Consider the following 7511-nt stretch of genomic DNA (forward strand, 5'->3'; position numbering starts at 1 on the left):
ATAAATCAGTCATTGAAAGTTGGCATGCAGGTACAGCAGGCGGTGAAGAAGGCAAATGGCATGTTGGTCTTCATAGTGAGAGGATTTGAGTATAGGAGCAGGGAGGTCTTGCTGCAGTTGTACAGGGCCTTGGTGAGGCCTCACCTGGAATATTGTGTACAGATTTGGTCTCCTAATCTGAGGAAAGACATTCTTGCTATTGAGGGAGTGCAGCGAAGGTTCACTAGACTGATTCCCAGGATGACAGGACTGACATATGAAGAAAGACTGGATCGACTCGGCTTATATTCACTGGAATTTAGATGAGAGGTGATCTCATAGAAACATAGAAAATTCTGACGTGATTGGACAGGTTAAATGCAGGAAGAATGTTCCCAATGTTGGGGAAGTCCAGATCCAGGGGTCATCGTTTAAGGATAAGGGGTAAGCCATTTAGGACCGAGATGAGGAGAAAGTTCTTCACTCATAATTTTGAACCTGTGGAATTCTCTACCACAGAAAGTTGTTGAGGCCAGTTCGTTAGATATATTCAAAAGGGTGTTAGATGTGGCCCTTACGGCTAAAAGGGATCAAGGGGTATGGAGAGAAAGCAGGAATGGGGTACTGAAGTTGCATGATCAGCCATGATCATATTGAATGGTGGTGCAGGCACGAAGGGTCGAATGGCCTTCTCCTGCACCTATTTTCTATGTTTCTATCCCATTACTGAGACCCACAACCTTGGAGAGTGGGGCCCTGGGTGTTACCTGCTGCATCCCACGACTGGGACCCGTAACCTCTGATTGTGAGAAACCAAGGAATGTCCCACCAGAACTCAAATCAATAGTCATGGAAGGAGCTGGCAACTCCGATAACTGCACATTCTCCAAATTCAGTATATAAGTGGTAGCTTCATCCAACTGACCCACTTCCCCCTCACCCCCATGTTGGTCTGGAGGGTTGGCTTAGACGATGTTCTCCTGCTCAGGCTCGACCGGGTCCTTTTATGAATCTTCTTCGGGATCTTCAGAATTGGCATCAGGTTCTGCAAAATATAACAGAACAGACAAATGGTTAGCAGCAGAGGAGGGGGCAGGATGGGTGGGTGGCAGGAGTAGGATCACACATAGCAGGCCAGGCAGCAGGTTGATTTGAAGGGCCATGATGAATTTTCAGGACTTAACCTCTCCCTCAAGTGTGGGTCCATTTTTGCAATACTGATTGTTTTTCTCCAGGCAGGACCAAGCAAAGCAGCGACCCTCTCTTCCAAGGGTGTCAGTGCATGCAGATTTGCCGAGCCTCCTCTTGTTTGATTTCTTTCCCTTTTGTTGTGGGACAATTTCTTCTGCAAAGATGAAAATGCAACTTTTTAGAGAGGGTGTCTATCTGCTGGGTGGGATATATACAGCTTGTCACATTTACAATTGCAATTGCATTGAATAAATGAAAATATTATTTACACTAACTACTTGACCAAGGTCCTGCCATTTCTTTTTACACTGGCTTGCAGATCTCTTGGTGTTCACCAATGCGCAGTAATCTTCTGCAACTTGCTTCCAGCATTTCTTCATTTCTTTGTGTGGCACTTTTATGCAACTTCTGCTGGTATCCAGCTCCTGCCATCTGTTCTCAATGACATTAACTAGTGTCTCCACTTCGTCATGCAAGAAATTCTTTGTTCTTGGTGCACATTGCTGTATTGCTGCAGCTGCTCTGAGACACACACAGCACTTTTCCAATGCTCAGACACACAGTGACTTTTCCAAACACACAATCCTTATTTTACATACAGCAGTGATTTTTACAAATACAGCTCTCCTTCTGACACTTCTGCAGGCATGCAGCACTGATTTTACCAAACAGAGTATTGCTTGAGTTCAGCCGTTAATTTCCGACCACAGCACTCCTTCTGGCACCAAAACACAAGCAGCTAGCTAGCTCTTTAAAAAGGGCCGATTGCCAACTCTCAGCGCTGCATCATGTGCGGACATCACCAGCGGACTCCACTGCGCATGTGCAGCCGTCCCGACACATTTTCCAGCGCAGAACGCTGGCTCCGCCCCCGACTCGACTGGCCATGCTGCGCGACTGCAGTGAAGAGGTGGACAGCTGCCAAAGTGGCAAAAAAATTGTTCGGCGCATCTCAGAACGTAGAGAAGCAGCGCAACTCCGGTAAATGTGCCGAAAAATGGGCTCGGCCAAAATTAAGGCCTATATTATGTGCTAAGTCTATGCAGTGGGGTTTAGGTGAGTCTGTGCTACAAGCCTCAGGCACAGGCAGACATCCCTCATGAATCCTCTGAAAATCATCCTTGATCTGAGGAGAAGACCAATTCTAAAGGAATGTTCATCCTATTTATGGGGGCAGTTACAATGAAGCTATCATTATTGGCAGATGGTAATGGAAAACAAATAAAATTATTACTGAGACTGAAAAAGGGCAAAAACTTTTCCCAAATAAACGTTGAAAAAAATGTTTTTAAAAAACTCAACTATAATATATACCAATCTGCGAGAGATACAGCTTTAAGACGCGCAGTGATTACTTCGGATGGCTCATCATCAACATAGGCAGTCCCTCGAAATCGAGGAAGACTTGCTTCCACTCTAAAAGTGAGTTCACAGGTGACTGTACAGTCCAATTACAGTCTCTGTCACAGGTGGGACAGTTATTACACTCACAATAAAGGGTGAGACTGAGTACTGTGTGTAATGAGCAAGTGTGACCTTAGTTCCTTTAATAAGATTCCAGAGTGCAAGTACCTCATGGGTGGCCTGCTTATATATTGTGCTCCCAAGGGATGCTGGGATCCCTTAGGACTCCAACTGGTGGGCCCTCTGGTGGTCAGGTGTCATGCAGGTTACAAAGGGTTAAGTACATAACAACAGTGGTTGAAGGAAAGGGTGGGTGGGGAGTCTGGTTTGCTGCACGCTCCTTCCGCTGTCTGCGTTTGGTTTTTGCATGCTCTCGGCGACGAGACTAGAGGTGCTCAGCGCCCTCCCGGATGCTCTTCCTCCACTTAGGGCGGTCTTGAGCCAGGGATTCCCAGGTGCTGGTTCAGGTGGCTATGCACCTGTTGAGCGATGCTGTGCGCCTGATTTGTCCAGGATATAGTGGTGGCCCTGTACATTACCACTGAGACTTGAGGCCTTATTTTAAGTACATTTTGGAAGAGACTCAGATCCTGAAGCAAGAAGAGCCAACTGCACCCTGAGTGTTGTCCATCAGAAATCCTCAGGCAAACGTTATTAACACATTTCCACTGTAAGGCTTGTGCTCCACAATTTCTAGAATCTGGTGCACAACAGCCAAATTTCAGCCCCATGAAAGTTAGTTATTGCAATAACTATCAATTATTTAAAAAATACAAAACTACATGCAACTTTTATACTTCTGTAATTCTTTTTATAAACTGTTTTAATGTGATTTCCAGTTAAAAGTAATTCATCATGTGACTTATAGGTATACAGCTTTAACATATACAAAGCTTCTCGATTGAAAAGGCAGTCTGGTTCACATTTAAAAACCATGTACCGAAAATCATTTTGTTTACACGGTCCTTTCAAAGTCCTTTAACAGTGATAAAAATAGAAATCCATTAAACAGCATTAAAATCATTTTGAAAGTATTAAATTTTTTAATATTATGTTCTTAGAAATAATATTACTTTCTTCTTTAATTTAAATTATCTCGATGAAACAGACCAGGTTTTAAAAAACAAAAATATTTGCTTCACTAAGTGCAATTTAAAATGACAAAACTTTCCGATCATTTCAATAAACATTAAACTGTATTGGGATGGGAAAGAGGCACCTTTTACTGAAACATTTGCAAATTAGTTTCTGCAAAAATTATAAGCGGACGAACACACACAATTGCAGAAAACATCACATGCAGCAAGTGATCGGAATAGTGCATGATTAAAAAAGTTTAATTCAGAGCCGTGATATGAAACAAAGTTAAATATTTTCAAAAGAAACAACAAGATTTCAATATCTCAGCAATTCAATGGCAATTTTGAAATGAAAGAATTCAGCTGCGACTCCTGAACAATCTCTCAAACTTCTCTATCGATGATGCCCTAAAATAAGATAGGAATGTAGTCATGGCAAAACATGTTTAAATTCATTTTTAATATAGTGCCTCAACAAATCAGTCTCTGAATTATTCCATCCACCAGACTGTAGATTCTAGTGATTAACAATTGTGGTTGGTGGCACATAATGTTTTTCAAAACTGGCATCTTAGCACAAGGCTCCCAAACAACTGAAATCATGTCTAAAGGGGAACAACTGGTCACTAAAATGAATGTTGTACAATTGAAAAAAATCCACTTATTCTTCTCTTTTTCTTATTGGAACATATTAAAGATGCACACCCCATAAGACTATTGGGGCAGAAATCCTGGTTTCCTCTTCCCGCGGGCATTCGTCTAAAAATAAGAGAGAAGATGCGCACTTACCTTTCAGTCGAATGCCCGCCTGAGATCCCGGACTCGAGGGCTCCTCTTGCGCAACGGAGCGCGTTCACGTTGGGACGTCCGCAGGAGTCACGTGGGCCTGGACGCCCAATCACGGGTAAGTATTTTCTCACTCAGAGTAATAGGAGTTTTTATTACAATGAATGAGAAACACACCCAAACACACAAACGCTGCATAAAACATTTAAAAAAAACACCTCACATAAATACACTAATAGAAACTAAAGTTGTTAGAAATGTTTTTTTTAAAAGAAAAAACATTTGCCAATTTTTTAAAAAGTTTTAATTCTGGTTAAAAATAAATGTAACATATTGGGCAAGGTTTTTAAAAATAATGTTTTTAAATGTAATTTTTTTATGTTTTAAGCGTGTTTTAAAACTCTTTCGCCTGTAAAAGTAGGCTATGTGCCTGCTTTTATCAGGCACAAGAGTTTTGAGGACATTTGCTGGGCAAGAAATGCGTAAATCCCAACCTTGCCCTGCAAATGTCCTCGCTCCCGGTCTGCGAGGATCTGTCAAGCTGGACACTCGACAGATCGGGAAAGCCGGGTTTCAGCGCATGCGCATTGTGCACTGAAAACGGGCTTTTCCGATGCCTTCCCGGGTCCGCAGAAACTTTGTACGGGCCCGGGAGGCCGGGATTTCTGCCGCATTATTTTTGACAAAATGCAATTGTTTTCCTTGTAAGGACTGGACTGCTGGTTAACTCAAGAGCACATAGAGCAGCCAGTCTCTGCTGTATGAATAATGCAGAATGATGTCTTTATGGAAGATCAATAGGAGACCGCAGATGATAAAATAATCTAACAATTCTTCTTAAGACACACAGTAAAATATCTCAATGAAATGTTTCAGTAAAAATTTGGCAGCCAACCGTTCAATTGGACACAATGGTAGAATATTCTGGTTTCTCAGTCCTGGCGCAGATAGGTTTAATTATCCAAACATTTACAATCCTGTTGAATCCTATTCCAAAGTTTGAGGAAATGCTGCACCAAATGAATACTGGGATTATCTCCATCATTCCAAAGTTTCCTCCAGGCCAATGGCCAGCAATAGTGTTGGGGTAAAAAGACTTCTCTTCAAGCTGGACTCCCTGATGTAAGGAGTTGAAACCCGCCTATATAACGACCACGGAATCACTCAGACAAAACCTTGGTTCAACCGATATTTATTCAAGCATATGCAGGGGAAGAATTCAGGAATGAACCTTCAAAGTACAAGGGTTCTACATGCAGTTATACAGTTTTCAAGATGTGCGATCCTCCTAGAAAACCTTCTGTGACCAACGGTTGGCCGACAGTTTAACAGCGGAGCTTCTTTGATTCGTTGACCCTTATCAGACTGACTGCTGAGTAGTTTCCCAACCTTTCCATCTCCCACAGCATGTCAGCCTTCTGGAATGTGCTGTTCGACAGTATTAACCTTGTCTTGGTTTCCCATGGAATGTTGTTTAACCTTGCTTGTTGTGCACCTGGTTTCTTATCAGAAAAATTATCCCTTTCCCATGAGCTCAGCAAACTATCCCTTTCCCATCAGCAAGCTGCTGCTACAATAGTATCATCCTATCTATGTTTCCAGACAGCTTACTCCCTGCTGTCCTTGGAGCTTTATTAGTCGGTGTTGTTTCCTTAAATGTACTGAATATGTAAAGTTTTCATTTTATGTTATACGGCCATTTTCTATCATTTGTAAGCGAGTTTTATAAGCGACTTTTGCATACAATCTGTCACTACACGATATATTACAATCCCTACCTTGAGGTGAAGGAACACCCAACTCCTCACAACCTCCTAATACTGATCAGCCTTTTTAATCTGAACCATCTCATGTGTCAGATCAATTCAGTGACCCTTTGGTGACCAACTGTCTGTCTATCTTATACTTTACCCCCTTACAAACAGAAAGCCCAGAATACCAGAAAAAAGATGCAATGGATTCTGATTGAAGTTCATCTAATATCAGCGTGTTAACATTATCTTAACTCAAAAGTGGTGGCTGGTGTGCAACGGCCACCACACATTAAAAAAATCCACGCACAGGCATCTTCCACCCTTGAGGATGTAGTTCGCGTCCTTCATTCGAAACACCTGTGAACTCATCCTTTTTTGGCATGCAAGCAAGTCATCCTCGTTTGGAGGGACTGCCTATGATGATGATGAAATCACAATAATGGGCCCAAGTTTCGGGCCGCGCCTAGAACGGCGCAGCCCCGACTTGGACACCCATTTTTCGCGCCACAAAGTGAGCCTAAAAAAAACTTAGATTCTCCGGCTCCCTGCAGGTCCTCTAGAGTCGGGCACGGCGCAGCACGAGCTGTGAGGGGCGGAGCTAGGTCCCTGCGCTGAAAACAGTGCCGGGACCTCTGCACATGCGCGCTACAGTGGGCGCACATGTGCAGTAGCTCCAGGCGCCCAAAACTGTGGGAGGGGCCTGAAGCACGCAGACCCTAGCCCTGGCCCAATGGCCTCACTGGGGCTGCGTGCATCAGGCTGCCTCCCACACCCAGCTCCTGCTTCCTCCCGACCCGACTCCCGCTTCCGCCCCCGGACTGGACCCGACCCACGCTCCCCCACCCGACCTGACCGCCCCCTCCCCCCCCCGCCCCCAACACGAACTGAACCGACCCGACCTCCCTCTGCCCCCCCCCGACCCGAACCGACCCGACCCGCGCTCCCTCCCTCCGCCCCCCCACCCGAACCAACCCGACCTCCCTCCCCCCGCCGACCCGACCCGTGCTCCCGACTGCCCCCCCCACCCGGACCCGACCCGACCTACGCTCCCCCCGACCTGACCCGACCCAACGCCACCTACCTGTAAATCTGGTGCTGGGGATGGGCCCTGCCCGAAATCTTGGGCCTGGCCGTTCAGCCCCCCTCTTCCCCCCCTTCCCTTCCCCCCCTCTTCCCTTCCCTTTCCTTCCCCCCCTCTTCCCTTCCCTTCCCTTCCCTTCCCCCCCTCTTCCCTTCCCTTTCCTTCCCCCCCTCTTCCCTTCCCCCCTTCTCCTCCTTTTCTCCTCCTCCTTTCCCCCCTTCTCCTCCTTTTCTCCTC

General features: G+C 45.2%; 1 long non-coding RNA gene across 1 annotated transcript; it reads right to left on the bottom strand.

The window, feature by feature from the left end:
- Positions 1–594: 594 nt before the first annotated feature.
- LOC139279556 (uncharacterized) lies at positions 595–4531 on the bottom strand. The gene is made up of 3 exons (XR_011596504.1): positions 4443–4531; positions 1164–1324; positions 595–1024 (listed from the first exon to the last, which is right to left on the bottom strand). It is a non-coding gene; the product is annotated as an uncharacterized lncRNA (long non-coding RNA).
- Between the last annotated feature and the right edge of the window lie 2980 nt (positions 4532–7511).

The sequence above is a fragment of the Pristiophorus japonicus genome, chromosome 14 (assembly GCF_044704955.1).
Source record: "Pristiophorus japonicus isolate sPriJap1 chromosome 14, sPriJap1.hap1, whole genome shotgun sequence".
NCBI lineage: Eukaryota > Metazoa > Chordata > Chondrichthyes > Pristiophoridae > Pristiophorus > Pristiophorus japonicus.